The sequence below is a fragment of the Phoxinus phoxinus genome (genome assembly GCF_949152265.1).
Source record: "Phoxinus phoxinus genome assembly, chromosome: 15".
NCBI classification, from domain to species: Eukaryota; Metazoa; Chordata; class Actinopteri; order Cypriniformes; family Leuciscidae; genus Phoxinus; species Phoxinus phoxinus.
This window is the reverse complement of record NC_136890.1, coordinates 23,687,554-23,704,139: the sequence shown is the minus strand read 5'-3', so window position 1 is coordinate 23,704,139 and position 16,586 is coordinate 23,687,554.

Below are 16,586 nucleotides of genomic sequence, written 5' to 3'. Positions count from 1 at the left end.
TATCATGGTTAAAATGCATGGTGAGGGTGGGGGAACGGATGGTGAGGGTGGGGGAACGGATTCCGACAGCTGTTTCAAAAGAAAAAAAAAGCACTGACATTTATCACTTTTGGGATTTTGACGACAGGTCCCGGGTCATCGTTTTTTTTTGTTTTTTTTTTCATACTGTCCTATCATGGTTAAAAGGCAAAAAATATTGTTTAAACTGATGGTGAGGGTGGGGGAACGGATTCCGACAGCTGTTTAAAAAAAAAAAAAAAGCACTGACATTTATCACTTTTGGGATTTTGACGACAGGTCCCGGGTCATCGTTTTTTTTTTTTTTTTTTCATACTGTCCTATCATGGTTAAAATGCATGGTGAGGGTGGGGGAACGGATGGTGAGGGTGGGGGAACGGATTCCGACAGCTGTTTAAAAAAAAAAAAAAAGCACTGACATTTATCACTTTTGGGATTTTGACGACAGGTCCCGGGTCATCGTTTTTTTTTTTTTTTTTTTTTTTTTCATACTGTCCTATCATGGTTAAAATGCATGGTCAGGGTGGGGGAACGGATGGTGAGGGTGGGGGAACGGATTCCGACAGCTGTTTAAAAAAAAAAAAAAAAGCACTGACATTTATCACTTTTGGGATTTTGACGACAGGTCCCGGGTCATCGTTTTTTTTTTTTGTTGTTGTTTTTTTCATACTGTCCTATCATGGTTAAAATGCATGGTGAGGGTGGGGGAACGGATGGTGAGGGTGGGGGAACGGATTCCGACAGCTGTTTAAAAAAAAAAAAAAGCACTGACATTTATCACTTTTGGGATTTTGACGACAGGTCCCGGGTCATCGTTTTTTTTTTTTTTTTTTTTTTTTTCATACTGTCCTATCATGGTTAAAATGCATGGTGAGGGTGGGGGAACGGATGGTGAGGGTGGGGGAACGGATTCCGACAGCTGTTTTAAAAAAAAAAAAAGCTCTGACATTTATCACTTTTGGGATTTTGACGACAGGTCCCGGGTCATCGTTTTTTTTTTTTTTTTTTTTTTTTTTTTCATACTGTCCTATCATGGTTAAAATGCATGGTGAGGGTGGGGGAACGGATGGTGAGGGTGGGGGAACGGATTCCGACAGCTGTTTAAAAAAAAAAAAAAAGCACTGACATTTATCACTTTTGGGATTTTGACGACAGGTCCCGGGTCATCGTTTTTTTTTTTTTTTTCATACTGTCCTATCATGGTTAAAAGGCAAAAAATATTCTTTAAACTGATGGTGAGGGTGGGGGAACGGATTCCGACAGTTGTTTAAAAAAAAAAAAGCACTGACATTTATCACTTTTGGGATTTTGACGACAGGTCCCGGGTCATCGTTTTTTTTTTCTTCATACTGTCCTATCATGGTTAAAATGCATGGTGAGGGTGGGGGAACGGATGGTGAGGGTGGGGGAACGGATGGTGAGGGTGGGGGAACGGATTCCGACAGCTGTTTAAAAAAAAAAAAAAAGCACTGACATTTATCACTTTTGGGATTTTGACGACAGGTCCCGGGTAATCGTTTTTTTTTTTTTTTTTTTTCATACTGTCCTATCATGGTTAAAAGGCAAAAAAATTCTTTAAACTGATGGTGAGGGTGGGGGAACGGATTCCGACAGCTGTTTAAAAAAAAAAAAAAAGCACTGACATTTATCACTTTTGGGATTTTGACGACAGGTCCCGGGTCATCGTTTTTTTTTTTTTTTTTTCATACTGTCCTATCATGGTTAAAATGCATGGTGAGGGTGGGGGAACGGATGGTGAGGGTGGGGGAACGGATTCCGACAGCTGTTTAAAAAAAAAAAAAAAGCTCTGACATTTATCACTTTTGGGATTTTGACGACAGGTCCCGGGTCATCGTTTTTTTTTTTTTTCATACTGTCCTATCATGGTTAAAATGCATGGTGAGGGTGGGGGAACGGATGGTGAGGGTGGGGGAACGGATGGTGAGGGTGGGGGAACGGATTCCGACAGCTGTTTAAAAAAAAAAAAAAAAGCACTGACATTTATCACTTTTGGGATTTTGACGACAGGTCCCGGGGTCGTCGTTTTTTTTTTTTTTTTTCATACTGTCCTATCATGGTTAAAAGGCAAAAAATATTCTTTAAACTGATGGTGAGGGTGGGGGAACGGATTCCGACAGCTGTTAAAAAAAAAAAAAAGCACTGACATTTATCACTTTTGGGATTTTGACGACAGGTCCCGGGTCATCGTTTTTTTTTTTTTTTTTTTTCATAGTGTCCTATCATGGTTAAAAGGCAAAAAATATTCTTTAAACTGATGGTGAGGGTGGGGGAACGGATTCCGACAGCTGTTTATGATTTTGACGACAGGTCCCGGGTCATCGTTTTTTTTTTTTTTTTTTTTTTTTTCATACTGTCCTATCATGGTTAAAAGGCAAAAAATATTCTTTAAACTGATGGTGAGGGTGGGGGAACGGATTCCAACAGCTGTTTAAAAAAAAAAAAGCACTGACATTTATCACTTTTGGGATTTTGACGACAGGTCCCGGGTCATCGTTTTTTTTTTTTTTTTTTTTTTTTTCATACTGTCCTATCATGGTTAAAATGCATGGTGAGGGTGGGGGAACGGATGGTGAGGGTGGGGGAACGGATTCCGACAATGTTTAAAAAAAAAAAAAAGCTCTGACATTTATCACTTTTGGGATTTTGACGACAGGTCCCGGGTCATCGTTTTTTTTTTTTTTTTTTTTTTTTTTTTCATACTGTCCTATCATGGTTAAAATGCATGGTGAGGGTGGGGGAACGGATGGTGAGGGTGGGGGAACGGATTCCGACAGCTGTTTCAAAAGAAAAAAAAAGCACTGACATTTATCACTTTTGGGATTTTGACGACAGGTCCCGGGTCATCGTTTTTTTTGTGTTTTTTTTTCATACTGTCCTATCATGGTTAAAAGGCAAAAAATATTGTTTAAACTGATGGTGAGGGTGGGGGAACGGATTCCGACAGCTGTTTAAAAAAAAAAAAAAAGCACTGACATTTATCACTTTTGGGATTTTGACGACAGGTCCCGGGTCATCGTTTTTTTTTTTTTTTTTTCATACTGTCCTATCATGGTTAAAATGCATGGTGAGGGTGGGGGAACGGATGGTGAGGGTGGGGGAACGGATTCCGACAGCTGTTTAAAAAAAAAAAAAAAAAGCACTGACATATATCACTTTTGGGATTTTGACGACAGGTCCCGGGTCATCGTTTTTTTTTTTTTTTTTTTTTTTTTCATACTGTCCTATCATGGTTAAAATGCATGGTGAGGGTGGGGGAACGGATGGTGAGGGTGGGGGAACGGATTCCGACAGCTGTTTAAAAAAAAAAAAAAAAGCACTGACATTTATCACTTTTGGGATTTTGACGACAGGTCCCGGGTCATCGTTTTTTTTTTTTTTTTTTTTTTTTTTCATACTGTCCTATCATGGTTAAAAGGCAAAAAATATTCTTTAAACTGATGGTGAGGGTGGGGGAACGGATTCCGACAGCTGTTTAAAAAAAAAAAAAAAAGCACTGACATTTATCACTTTTGGGATTTTGACGACAGGTCCCGGGTCATCGTTTTTTTTTTTTTTTTTTTTTTTTTCATACTGTCCTATCATGGTTAAAAGGCAAAAAATATTCTTTAAACTGATGGTGAGGGTGGGGGAACGGATTCCAACAGCTGTTTAAAAAAAAAAAAGCACTGACATTTATCACTTTTGGGATTTTGACGACAGGTCCCGGGTCATCGTTTTTTTTTTTTTTTTTTTTTTTTCATACTGTCCTATCATGGTTAAAATGCATGGTGAGGGTGGGGGAACGGATGGTGAGGGTGGGGGAACGGATTCCGACAATGTTTAAAAAAAAAAAAAAGCTCTGACATTTATCACTTTTGGGATTTTGACGACAGGTCCCGGGTCATCGTTTTTTTTTTTTTTTTTTTTTTTTTTTTCATACTGTCCTATCATGGTTAAAATGCATGGTGAGGGTGGGGGAACGGATGGTGAGGGTGGGGGAACGGATTCCGACAGCTGTTTCAAAAGAAAAAAAAAGCACTGACATTTATCACTTTTGGGATTTTGACGACAGGTCCCGGGTCATCGTTTTTTTTTTTTTTTTTTTATACTGTCCTATCATGGTTAAAATGCATGGTGAGGGTGGGGGAACGGATGGTGAGGGTGGGGGAACGGATTCCGACAGCTGTTTAAAAAAAAAAAAAAAAGCACTGACATTTATCACTTTTGGGATTTTGACGACAGGTCCCGGGTCATCGTTTTTTTTTTTTTTTTTTTTTTTTTCATACTGTCCTATCATGGTTAAAAGGCAAAAAATATTCTTTAAACTGATGGTGAGGGTGGGGGAACGGATTCCGACAGCTGTTTAAAAAAAAAAAAAAAAAGCACTGACATTTATCACTTTTGGGATTTTGACGACAGGTCCCGGGTCATCGTTTTTTTTTTTTTTTTTTCCATACTGTCCTATCATGGTTAAAATGCATGGTGAGGGGGGGGGAACGGATGGTGAGGGTGGGGGAACGGATTCCGACAGCTGTTTCAAAAAAAAAAAAAAGCACTGACATTTATCACTTTTGGGATTTTGACGACAGGTCCCGGGTCATCGTTTTTTTTTTTTTTTTTTTTTTTTTTTTTTTTCATACTGTCCTATCATGGTTAAAATGCATGGTGAGGGTGGGGGAACGGATGGTGAGGGTGGGGGAATGGATGGTGAGGGTGGGGGAACGGATGGTGAGGGTGGGGGAACGGATGGTGAGGGTGGGGGAACGGATTCCGACAGCTGTTTAAAAAAAAAAAAAAAGCACTGACATTTATCACTTTTGGGATTTTGACGACAGGTCCCGGGTCATCGTTTTTTTTTTTTGTTTTTTTTTTTCATACTGTCCTATCATGGTTAAAAGGCAAAAAATATTATTTAAACTGATGGTGAGGGTGGGGGAACGGATTCCGAAAGCTGTTTAAAAAAAAAAAAAAAAGCACTGACATTTATCACTTTTGGGATTTTGACGACAGGTCCCGGGTCATCGTTTTTTTTTTTTTTTCATACTGTCCTATCATGGTTAAAAGGCAAAAAATATTCTTTAAACTGATGGTGAGGGTGGGGGAACGGATTCCGACAGCTGTTTAAAAAAAAAAAAAAAGCACTGACATTTATCACTTTTGGGATTTTGACGACAGGTCCCGGGTCATCGTTTTTTTTGTTTTTTTTTTCATACTGTCCTATCATGGTTAAAAGGCAAAAAATATTGTTTAAACTGATGGTGAGGGTGGGGGAACGGATTCCGACAGCTGTTTAAAAAAAAAAAAAAAGCACTGACATTTATCACTTTTGGGATTTTGACGACAGGTCCCGGGTCATCGTTTTTTTTTTTTTTTTTTCATACTGTCCTATCATGGTTAAAATGCATGGTGAGGGTGGGGGAACGGATGGTGAGGGTGGGGGAACGGATTCCGACAGCTGTTTAAAAAAAAAAAAAAAGCACTGACATTTATCACTTTTGGGATTTTGACGACAGGTCCCGGGTCATCGTTTTTTTTTTTTTTTTTTTTTTTTTCATACTGTCCTATCATGGTTAAAATGCATGGTCAGGGTGGGGGAACGGATGGTGAGGGTGGGGGAACGGATTCCGACAGCTGTTTAAAAAAAAAAAAAAAAGCACTGACATTTATCACTTTTGGGATTTTGACGACAGGTCCCGGGTCATCGTTTTTTTTTTTTGTTGTTGTTTTTTTCATACTGTCCTATCATGGTTAAAATGCATGGTGAGGGTGGGGGAACGGATGGTGAGGGTGGGGGAACGGATTCCGACAGCTGTTTAAAAAAAAAAAAAAAGCACTGACATTTATCACTTTTGGGATTTTGACGACAGGTCCCGGGTCATCGTTTTTTTTTTTTTTTCATACTGTCCTATCATGGTTAAAAGGCAAAAAATATTCTTTAAACTGATGGTGAGGGTGGGGGAACGGATTCCGACAGCTGTTTAAAAAAAAAAAAGCACTGACATTTATCACTTTTGGGATTTTGACGACAGGTCCCGGGTCATCGTTTTTTTTTTTTTTTTTTTTTTTTTCATACTGTCCTATCATGGTTAAAAGGCAAAAAATATTCTTTAAACTGATGGTGAGGGTGGGGGAACGGATTGACGACAGCTGTTTAAAAAAAAAAAAAAAAGCACTGACATTTATCACTTTTGGGATTTTGACGACAGGTCCCGGGTCATCGTTTTTTTTTTTTTTCATACTGTCCTATCATGGTTAAAATGCATGGTGAGGGGGGGGGAACGGATGGTGAGGGTGGGGGAACGGATTCCGACAGCTGTTTAAAAAAAAAAAAAAGGCTCTGACATTTATCACTTTTGGGATTTTGACGACAGGTCCCGGGTCATCGTTTTTTTTTTTTTTCATACTGTCCTATCATGGTTAAAATGCATGGTGAGGGTGGGGGAACGGATGGTGAGGGTGGGGGAACGGATTCCGACAGCTGTTTAAAAAAAAAAAAAAAAGCACTGACATTTATCACTTTTGGGATTTTGACGACAGGTCCCGGGTCATCGTTTTTTTTTTTTTTTTTTTTTTTTCATACTGTCCTATCATGATTAAAAGGCAAAAAATATTCTTTAAACTGATGGTGAGGGTGGGGGAACGGATTCCGACAGCTGTTTAAAAAAAAAAAAAAAACACTGACATTTATCACTTTTGGGATTTTGACGACAGGTCCCGGGTCATCTTTTTTTTTTTTTTTTCATACTGTCCTATCATGGTTAAAAGGCAAAAAATATTCTTTAAACTGATGGTGAGGGTGGGGGAACGGATTCCGACAGCTGTTTAAAAAAAAAAAAGCACTGACATTTATCACTTTTGGGATTTTGACGACAGGTCCCGGGTCATCGTTTTTTTTTTTTTTTTTTTTTTTTTTTTCATACTGTCCTATCATGGTTAAAAGGCAAAAAATATTCTTTAAACTGATGGTGAGGGTGGGGGAACGGATTGACGACAGCTGTTTAAAAAAAAAAAAAAAAGCACTGACATTTATCACTTTTGGGATTTTGACGACAGGTCCCGGGTAATCGTTTTTTTTTTTTTTTTTTTTTTTCATACTGTCCTATCATGGTTAAAATGTATGGTGAGGGTGGGGGAACGGATGGTGAGGGTGGGGGAACGGATTGACGACAGCTGTTTAAAAAAAAAAAAAAAAGCACTGACATTTATCACTTTTGGGATTTTGACGACAGGTCCCGGGTCATCGTTTTTTTTTTTTTTTCATACTGTCCTATCATGGTTAAAATGCATGGTGAGGATGGGGGAACGGATGTTGAGGGTGGGGGAACGGATTCCGACAGCTGTTTAAAAAAAAAAAAAAAGCACTGACATTTATCACTTTTGGGATTTTGACGACAGGTCCCGGGTCATCGTTTTTTTTTTTTTTTTTTTTTTTTTCATACTGTCCTATCATGGTTAAAAGGCAAAAAATATTCTTTAAAGCGGCACTCAGTAACTCTAGCCACCGCTTTGCTGATTTTCTCAACTACAGCTGCGGTGCGTATATTTTTCACATCACTGTCGTAAAGTCACTTGGGGCGCGCCGGCGCACTCCTCCCCCTTTCTACCGCTGCTCATGTGCTTTTGTTATGGTCGGAGCCGGTGTGGTGAACAAATGAGTCCCAGACGCAGCAACTTTATCATGTGGAGCATGTCTACCGAGGTGGGTAATACATAATACACAGTATCATTTAACATTGACATGTACATTTTGTATTCCGTAAAGCAGTTCGTGTTTCTCGCTCTTTCTCGCTCGTTCTCGCTTCTCACGAGACTTCCTATTTTCAATTTACCGGGACGTTAGTCCTAATGTTGCAAGGCTGGTTTTCCGCCTGGGAACGCTGGGGGGAGCGGGGAAAGTAACCATTCTCACCAGAACAGATTATTTAACCATCCAAATGATTTCTAAACGGATTTATTAAGTTGAAAATGTTACCAAGTGCACCTTTAAACTGATGGTGAGGGTGGGGGAACGGATTCCGACAGCTGTTTAAAAAAAAAAAAAAAGCACTGACATTTATCACTTTTGGGATTTTGACGACAGGTCCCGGGTCATCGTTTTTTTTTTTTTTTCATACTGTCCTATCATGGTTAAAAGGCAAAAAATATTCTTTAAACTGATGGTGAGGGTGGGGGAACGGATTCCGACAGCTGTTTAAAAAAAAAAAAGCACTGACATTTATCACTTTTGGGATTTTGACGACAGGTCCCGGGTCATCGTTTTTTTTTTTTTTTTTTTCATACTGTCCTATCATGGTTAAAAGGCAAAAAATATTCTTTAAACTGATGGTGAGGGTGGGGGAACGGATTCCGACAGCTGTTTAAAAAAAAAAAAAAAGCACTGACATTTATCACTTTTGAGATTTTGACGACAGGTCCCGGGTCATCGTTTTTTTTTTTGTTTTTTGTTTTTTTCATACTGTCCTATCATGGTTAAAAGGCAAAAAATATTCTTTAAACTGATGGTGAGGGTGGGGGAACGGATTCCGACAGCTGTTTAAAAAAAAAAAAAAAGCACTGACATTTATCACTTTTGGGATTTTGACGACAGGTCCCGGGTCATCGTTTTTTTTTTTTTTTTTTTTTTTTTCATACTGTCCTATCATGGTTAAAAGGCAAAAAATATTCTTTAAACTGATGGTGAGGGTGGGGGAACGGATTCCGACAGCTGTTTAAAAAAAAAAAAAGCACTGACATTTATCATTTTTGGGATTTTGACGACAGGTCCCGGGTCATCGTTTTTTTTTTTTTTTTTTTCATACTGTCCTATCATGGTTAAAAGGCAAAAAATATTCTTTAAACTGGTGGTGAGGGTGGGGGAACGGATTCCGACAGCTGTTTAAAAAAAAAAAAAAAATCTCTGACATTTATCACTTTTGGGATTTTGACGACAGGTCCCGGGTCATCGTTTTTTTTTATTTTTATTTTTTTTTTATACTGTCCTATCATGGTTAAAAGGCAAAAAATATTCTTTAAACTTATGGTGAGGGTGGGGGAACGGATTGACGACAGCTGTTTAAAAAAAAAAAAAAAAGCACTGACATTTATCACTTTTGGGATTTTGACGACAGGTCCCGGGTCATCGTTTTTTTTTTTTTTTTTTTTTTTTTTAATACTGTCCTATCATGGTTAAAAGGCAAAAAATATTGTTTAAACTGATGGTGAGGGTGGGGGAACGGATTCCGACAGCTGTTTAAAAAAAAAAAAAAAGCACTGACATTTATCACTTTTGGGATTTTGACGACAGGTCCCGGGTCATCGTTTTTTTTTTTTTGTTGTTGTTTTTTTCATACTGTCCTATCATGGTTAAAATGCATGGTGAGGGTGGGGGAACGGATGGTGAGGGTGGGGGAACGGATTCCGACAGCTGTTTCAAAAAAAAAAAAAGCACTGACATTTATCACTTTTGGGATTTTGACGACAGGTCCCGGGTCATCGTTTTTTTTTTTTTTCATACTGTCCTATCATGGTTAAAATGTATGGTGAGGGTGGGGGAACGGATGGTGAGGGTGGGGGAACGGATTCCGACAGCTGTTTAAAAAAAAAAAAAAAGCACTGACATTTATCACTTTTGGGATTTTGACGACAGGTCCCGGGTCATCGTTTTTTTTTTTTTTTTTTTCATACTGTCCTATCATGGTTAAAAGGCAAAAAATATTCTTTAAACTGATGGTGAGGGTGGGGGAACGGATTCCGACAGCTGTTTAAAAAAAAAAAAAGCACTGACATTTATCACTTTTGGGATTTTGACGCCAGGTCCCGGGTCATCGTTTTTTTTTTTTTTTTTTTTTTTTTAATACTGTCCTATCATGGTTAAAAGGCAAAAAATATTGTTTAAACTGATGGTGAGGGTGGGGGAACGGATTCCGACAGCTGTTTAAAAAAAAAAAAAAAGCACTGACATTTATCACTTTTGGGATTTTGACGACAGGTCCCGGGTCATCGTTTTTTTTTTTTTTTTTTTCATACTGTCCTATCATGGTTAAAATGCATGGTGAGGGTGGGGGAACGGATGGTGAGGGTGGGGGAACGGATTCCGACAGCTGTTTAAAAAAAAAAAAAAAAAGCACTGACATTTATCACTTTTGGGATTTTGACGACAGGTCCCGGGTCATCGTTTTTTTTTTTTTTTTTTTTTTTTCATACTGTCCTATCATGGTTAAAATGCATGGTGAGGGTGGGGGAACGGATGGTGAGGGTGGGGGAACGGATTCCGACAGCTGTTTAAAAAAAAAAAAAAAAGCACTGACATTTATCACTTTTGGGATTTTGACGACAGGTCCCGGGTCATCGTTTTTTTTTTTTTTTTTTTTTTTTTTCATACTGTCCTATCATGGTTAAAATGCATGGTGAGGGTGGGGGAACGGATGGTGAGGGTGGGGGAACGGATGGTGAGGGTGGGGGAACGGATTCCGACAGCTGTTTCAAAAAAAAAAAAAAGCACTGACATTTATCACTTTTGGGATTTTGACGACAGGTCCCGGGTCATCGTTTTTTTTTTTTTTTTTTTTTTTTTTTTTTTCATACTGTCCTATCATGGTTAAAATGCATGGTGAGGGTGGGGGAACGGATGGTGAGGGTGGGGGAATGGATGGTGAGGGTGGGGGAACGGATGGTGAGGGTGGGGGAACGGATGGTGAGGGTGGGGGAACGGATTCCGACAGCTGTTTCAAAAAAAAAAAAAAGCACTGACATTTATCACTTTTGGGATTTTGACGACAGGTCCCGGGTCATCGTTTTTTTTTTTTGTTTTTTTTTTTCATACTGTCCTATCATGGTTAAAAGGCAAAAAATATTATTTAAACTGATGGTGAGGGTGGGGGAACGGATTCCGAAAGCTGTTTAAAAAAAAAAAAAAAAGCACTGACATTTATCACTTTTGGGATTTTGACGACAGGTCCCGGGTCATCGTTTTTTTTTTTTTTTCATACTGTCCTATCATGGTTAAAAGGCAAAAAATATTCTTTAAACTGATGGTGAGGGTGGGGGAACGGATTCCGACAGCTGTTTAAAAAAAAAAAAAAAGCACTGACATTTATCACTTTTGGGATTTTGACGACAGGTCCCGGGTCATCGTTTTTTTTTTTTTTTTTTCATACTGTCCTATCATGGTTAAAATGCATGGTGAGGGTGGGGGAACGGATGGTGAGGGTGGGGGAACGGATGGTGAGGGTGGGGGAACGGATTCCGACAGCTGTTTAAAAAAAAAAAAAAGCACTGACATTTATCACTTTTGGGATTTTGACGACAGGTCCCGGGTCATCGTTTTTTTTTTTTTTTTTTTTTTTTTCATACTGTCCTATCATGGTTAAAATGCATGGTCAGGGTGGGGGAACGGATGGTGAGGGTGGGGGAACGGATTCCGACAGCTGTTTAAAAAAAAAAAAAAAAGCACTGACATTTATCACTTTTGGGATTTTGACGACAGGTCCCGGGTCATCGTTTTTTTTTTTTGTTGTTGTTTTTTTCATACTGTCCTATCATGGTTAAAATGCATGGTGAGGGTGGGGGAACGGATGGTGAGGGTGGGGGAACGGATTCCGACAGCTGTTTAAAAAAAAAAAAAAAGCACTGACATTTATCACTTTTGGGATTTTGACGACAGGTCCCGGGTCATTGTTTTTTTTTTTTTTTTTTTTTTTCATACTGTCCTATCATGGTTAAAATGCATGGTGAGGGTGGGGGAACGGATGGTGAGGGTGGGGGAACGGATTCCGACAGCTGTTTAAAAAAAAAAAAAAGCTCTGACATTTATCACTTTTGGGATTTTGACGACAGGTCCCGGGTCATCGTTTTTTTTTTTTTTTTTTTTTTTTTTTTTTTCATACTGTCCTATCATGGTTAAAATGCATGGTGAGGGTGGGGGAACGGATGGTGAGGGTGGGGGAACGGATTCCGACAGCTGTTTCAAAAGAAAAAAAAAGCACTGACATTTATCACTTTTGGGATTTTGACGACAGGTCCCGGGTCATCGTTTTTTTTGTTTTTTTTTTCATACTGTCCTATCATGGTTAAAAGGCAAAAAATATTGTTTAAACTGATGGTGAGGGTGGGGGAACGGATTCCGACAGCTGTTTAAAAAAAAAAAAAAAAGCACTGACATTTATCACTTTTGGGATTTTGACGACAGGTCCCGGGTCATCGTTTTTTTTTTTTTTTTTTCATACTGTCCTATCATGGTTAAAATGCATGGTGAGGGTGGGGGAACGGATGGTGAGGGTGGGGGAACGGATGGTGAGGGTGGGGGAACGGATTCCGACAGCTGTTTAAAAAAAAAAAAAAAGCACTGACATTTATCACTTTTGGGATTTTGACGACAGGTCCCGGGTCATCGTTTTTTTTTTTTGTTGTTGTTTTTTTCATACTGTCCTATCATGGTTAAAATGCATGGTGAGGGTGGGGGAACGGATGGTGAGGGTGGGGGAACGGATTCCGACAGCTGTTTAAAAAAAAAAAAAAGCACTGACATTTATCACTTTTGGGATTTTGACGACAGGTCCCGGGTCATCGTTTTTTTTTTTTTTTTTTTTTTTTTCATACTGTCCTATCATGGTTAAAATGCATGGTGAGGGTGGGGGAACGGATGGTGAGGGTGGGGGAACGGATTCCGACAGCTGTTTAAAAAAAAAAAAAAGCTCTGACATTTATCACTTTTGGGATTTTGACGACAGGTCCCGGGTCATCGTTTTTTTTTTTTTTTTTTTTTCATACTGTCCTATCATGGTTAAAATGCATGGTGAGGGTGGGGGAACGGATGGTGAGGGTGGGGGAACGGATTCCGACAGCTGTTTCAAAAGAAAAAAAAAGCACTGACATTTATCACTTTTGGGATTTTGACGACAGGTCCCGGGTCATCGTTTTTTTTTTTTTTCATACTGTCCTATCATGGTTAAAATGCATGGTGAGGGTGGGGGAACGGATGGTGAGGGTGGGGGAACGGATTCCGACAGCTGTTTAAAAAAAAAAAAAAAGCACTGACATTTATCACTTTTGGGATTTTGACGACAGGTCCCGGGTCATCGTTTTTTTTTTTTTTTCATACTGTCCTATCATGGTTAAAAGGCAAAAAATATTCTTTAAACTGATGGTGAGGGTGGGGGAACGGATTCCGACAGTTGTTTAAAAAAAAAAAAGCACTGACATTTATCACTTTTGGGATTTTGACGACAGGTCCCGGGTCATCGTTTTTTTTTTTTCATACTGTCCTATCATGGTTAAAATGCATGGTGAGGGTGGGGGAACGGATGGTGAGGGTGGGGGAACGGATGGTGAGGGTGGGGGAACGGATTCCGACAGCTGTTTAAAAAAAAAAAAAAAGCACTGACATTTATCACTTTTGGGATTTTGACGACAGGTCCCGGGTAATCGTTTTTTTTTTTTTTTTTTTTCATACTGTCCTATCATGGTTAAAAGGCAAAAAAATTCTTTAAACTGATGGTGAGGGTGGGGGAACGGATTCCGACAGCTGTTTAAAAAAAAAAAAAAAGCACTGACATTTATCACTTTTGGGATTTTGACGACAGGTCCCGGGTCATCGTTTTTTTTTTTTTTTTTTTTTTCATACTGTCCTATCATGGTTAAAATGCATGGTGAGGGTGGGGGAACGGATGGTGAGGGTGGGGGAACGGATTCCGACAGCTGTTTAAAAAAAAAAAAAAAGCTCTGACATTTATCACTTTTGGGATTTTGACGACAGGTCCCGGGTCATCGTTTTTTTTTTTTTTCATACTGTCCTATCATGGTTAAAATGCATGGTGAGGGTGGGGGAACGGATGGTGAGGGTGGGGGAACGGATGGTGAGGGTGGGGGAACGGATTCCGACAGCTGTTTAAAAAAAAAAAAAAAAGCACTGACATTTATCACTTTTGGGATTTTGACGACAGGTCCCGGGGTCATCGTTTTTTTTTTTTTTTTTCATACTGTCCTATCATGGTTAAAAGGCAAAAAATATTCTTTAAACTGATGGTGAGGGTGGGGGAACGGATTCCGACAGCTGTTAAAAAAAAAAAAGCACTGACATTTATCACTTTTGGGATTTTGACGACAGGTCCCGGGTCATCGTTTTTTTTTTTTTTTTTTTCATAGTGTCCTATCATGGTTAAAAGGCAAAAAATATTCTTTAAACTGATGGTGAGGGTGGGGGAACGGATTCCGACAGCTGTTTAAAAAAAAAAAAAAAAGCACTGACATTTATCACTTTTGGGATTTTGACGACAGGTCCCGGGTCATCGTTTTTTTTTTTTTTTTTTTTTTTTCATACTGTCCTATCATGGTTAAAAGGCAAAAAATATTCTTTAAACTGATGGTGAGGGTGGGGGAACGGATTCCGACAGCTGTTAAAAAAAAAAAAAAAAAAGCACTGACATTTATCACTTTTGGGATTTTGACGACAGGTCCCGGGTCATCGTTTTTTTTTTTTTTTTTTTTTTTTTTTCATACTGTCCTATCATGGTTAAAAGGCAAAAAAATATTCTTTAAACTGATGGTGAGGGTGGGGGAACGGATTCCAACAGCTGTTTAAAAAAAAAAAAGCACTGACATTTATCACTTTTGGGATTTTGACGACAGGTCCCGGGTCATCGTTTTTTTTTTTTTTTTTTTTTTTTCATACTGTCCTATCATGGTTAAAATGCATGGTGAGGGTGGGGGAACGGATGGTGAGGGTGGGGGAACGGATGGTGAGGGTGGGGGAACGGATTCCGACAGCTGTTTAAAAAAAAAAAAGCACTGACATTTATCACTTTTGGGATTTTGACGACAGGTCCCGGGTCATCGTTTTTTTTTTTTTTTTTTTTTTTTTCATACTGTCCTATCATGGTTAAAAGGCAAAAAAATATTCTTTAAACTGATGGTGAGGGTGGGGGAACGGATTCCAACAGCTGTTTAAAAAAAAAAAAAAAGCACTGACATTTATCACTTTTGGGATTTTGACGACAGGTCATCGTTTTTTTTTTTTTTTTTTTTTTTCATACTGTCCTATCATGGTTAAAAGGCAAAAAATATTCTTTAAACTGATGGTGAGGGTGGGGGAACGGATTCCGACAGCTGTTTAAAAAAAAAAAAAAAAGCACTGACATTTATCACTTTTGGGATTTTGACGACAGGTCCCGGGTCATCGTTTTTTTTTTCGTTTTTTTTTTTTTTCATACTGTCCTATCATGGTTAAAATGCATGGTGAGGGTGGGGGAACGGATGGTGAGGGTGGGGGAACGGATTCCGACAGCTGTTTAAAAAAAAAAAAAAAAGCACTGACATTTATCACTTTTGGGATTTTGACGACAGGTCCCGGGTCATCGTTTTTTTTTTTTTTTCATACTGTCCTATCATGGTTAAAAGGCAAAAAATATTGTTTCAACTGATGGTAAGGGTGGGGGAACCGATTCCGACAGCTGTTTAAAAAAAAAAAAGCACTGACATTTATCACTTTTGGGATTTTGACGACAGGTCCCGGGTCATCGTTTTTTTTTTTTTTTTTTCATACTGTCCTATCATGGTTAAAAGGCAAAAAATATTGTTTAAACTGATGGTGAGGGTGGGGGAACGGATTCCGACAGCTGTTTAAAAAAAAAAAAAAAGCACTGACATTTATCACTTTTGGGATTTTGACGACAGGTCCCGGGTCATCGTTTTTTTTTTTTTTTTTTTTCATACTGTCCTATCATGGTTAAAAGGCAAAAAATATTCTTTAAACTGATGGTGAGGGTGGGGGAACGGATTGACGACAGCTGTTTAAAAAAAAAAAAAAAGCACTGACATTTATCACTTTTGGGATTTTGACGACAGGTCCCGGGTCATCGTTTTTTTTTTTTTTCATACTGTCCTATCATGGTTAAAATGCATGGTGAGGGGGGGGAACGGATGGTGAGGGTGGGGGAAGGGATTCCGACAGCTGTTTAAAAAAAAAAAAAAAGCTCTGACATTTATCACTTTTGGGATTTTGACGACAGGTCCCGGGTCATCGTTTTTTTTTTTTTTCATACTGTCCTATCATGGTTAAAATGCATGGTGAGGGTGGGGGAACGGATGGTGAGGGTGGGGGAACGGATTCCGACAGCTGTTTAAAAAAAAAAAAAAAGCACTGACATTTATCACTTTTGGGATTTTGACGACAGGTCCCGGGTCATCGTTTTTTTTTTTTTTTTTTTTTTTCATACTGTCCTATCATGATTAAAAGGCAAAAAATATTCTTTAAACTGATGGTGAGGGTGGGGGAACGGATTCCGACAGCTGTTTAAAAAAAAAAAAAAAACACTGACATTTATCACTTTTGGGATTTTGACGACAGGTCCCGGGTCATCGTTTTTTTTTTTTTTTTCATACTGTCCTATCATGGTTAAAAGGCAAAAAATATTCTTTAAACTGATGGTGAGGGTGGGGGAACGGATTCCGACAGCTGTTTAAAAAAAAAAAAGCACTGACATTTATCACTTTTGGGATTTTGACGACAGGTCCCGGGTCATCGTTTTTTTTTTTTTTTTTTTTTTTTTTCATACTGTCCTATCATGGTTAAAAGGCAAAAAATATTCTTTAAA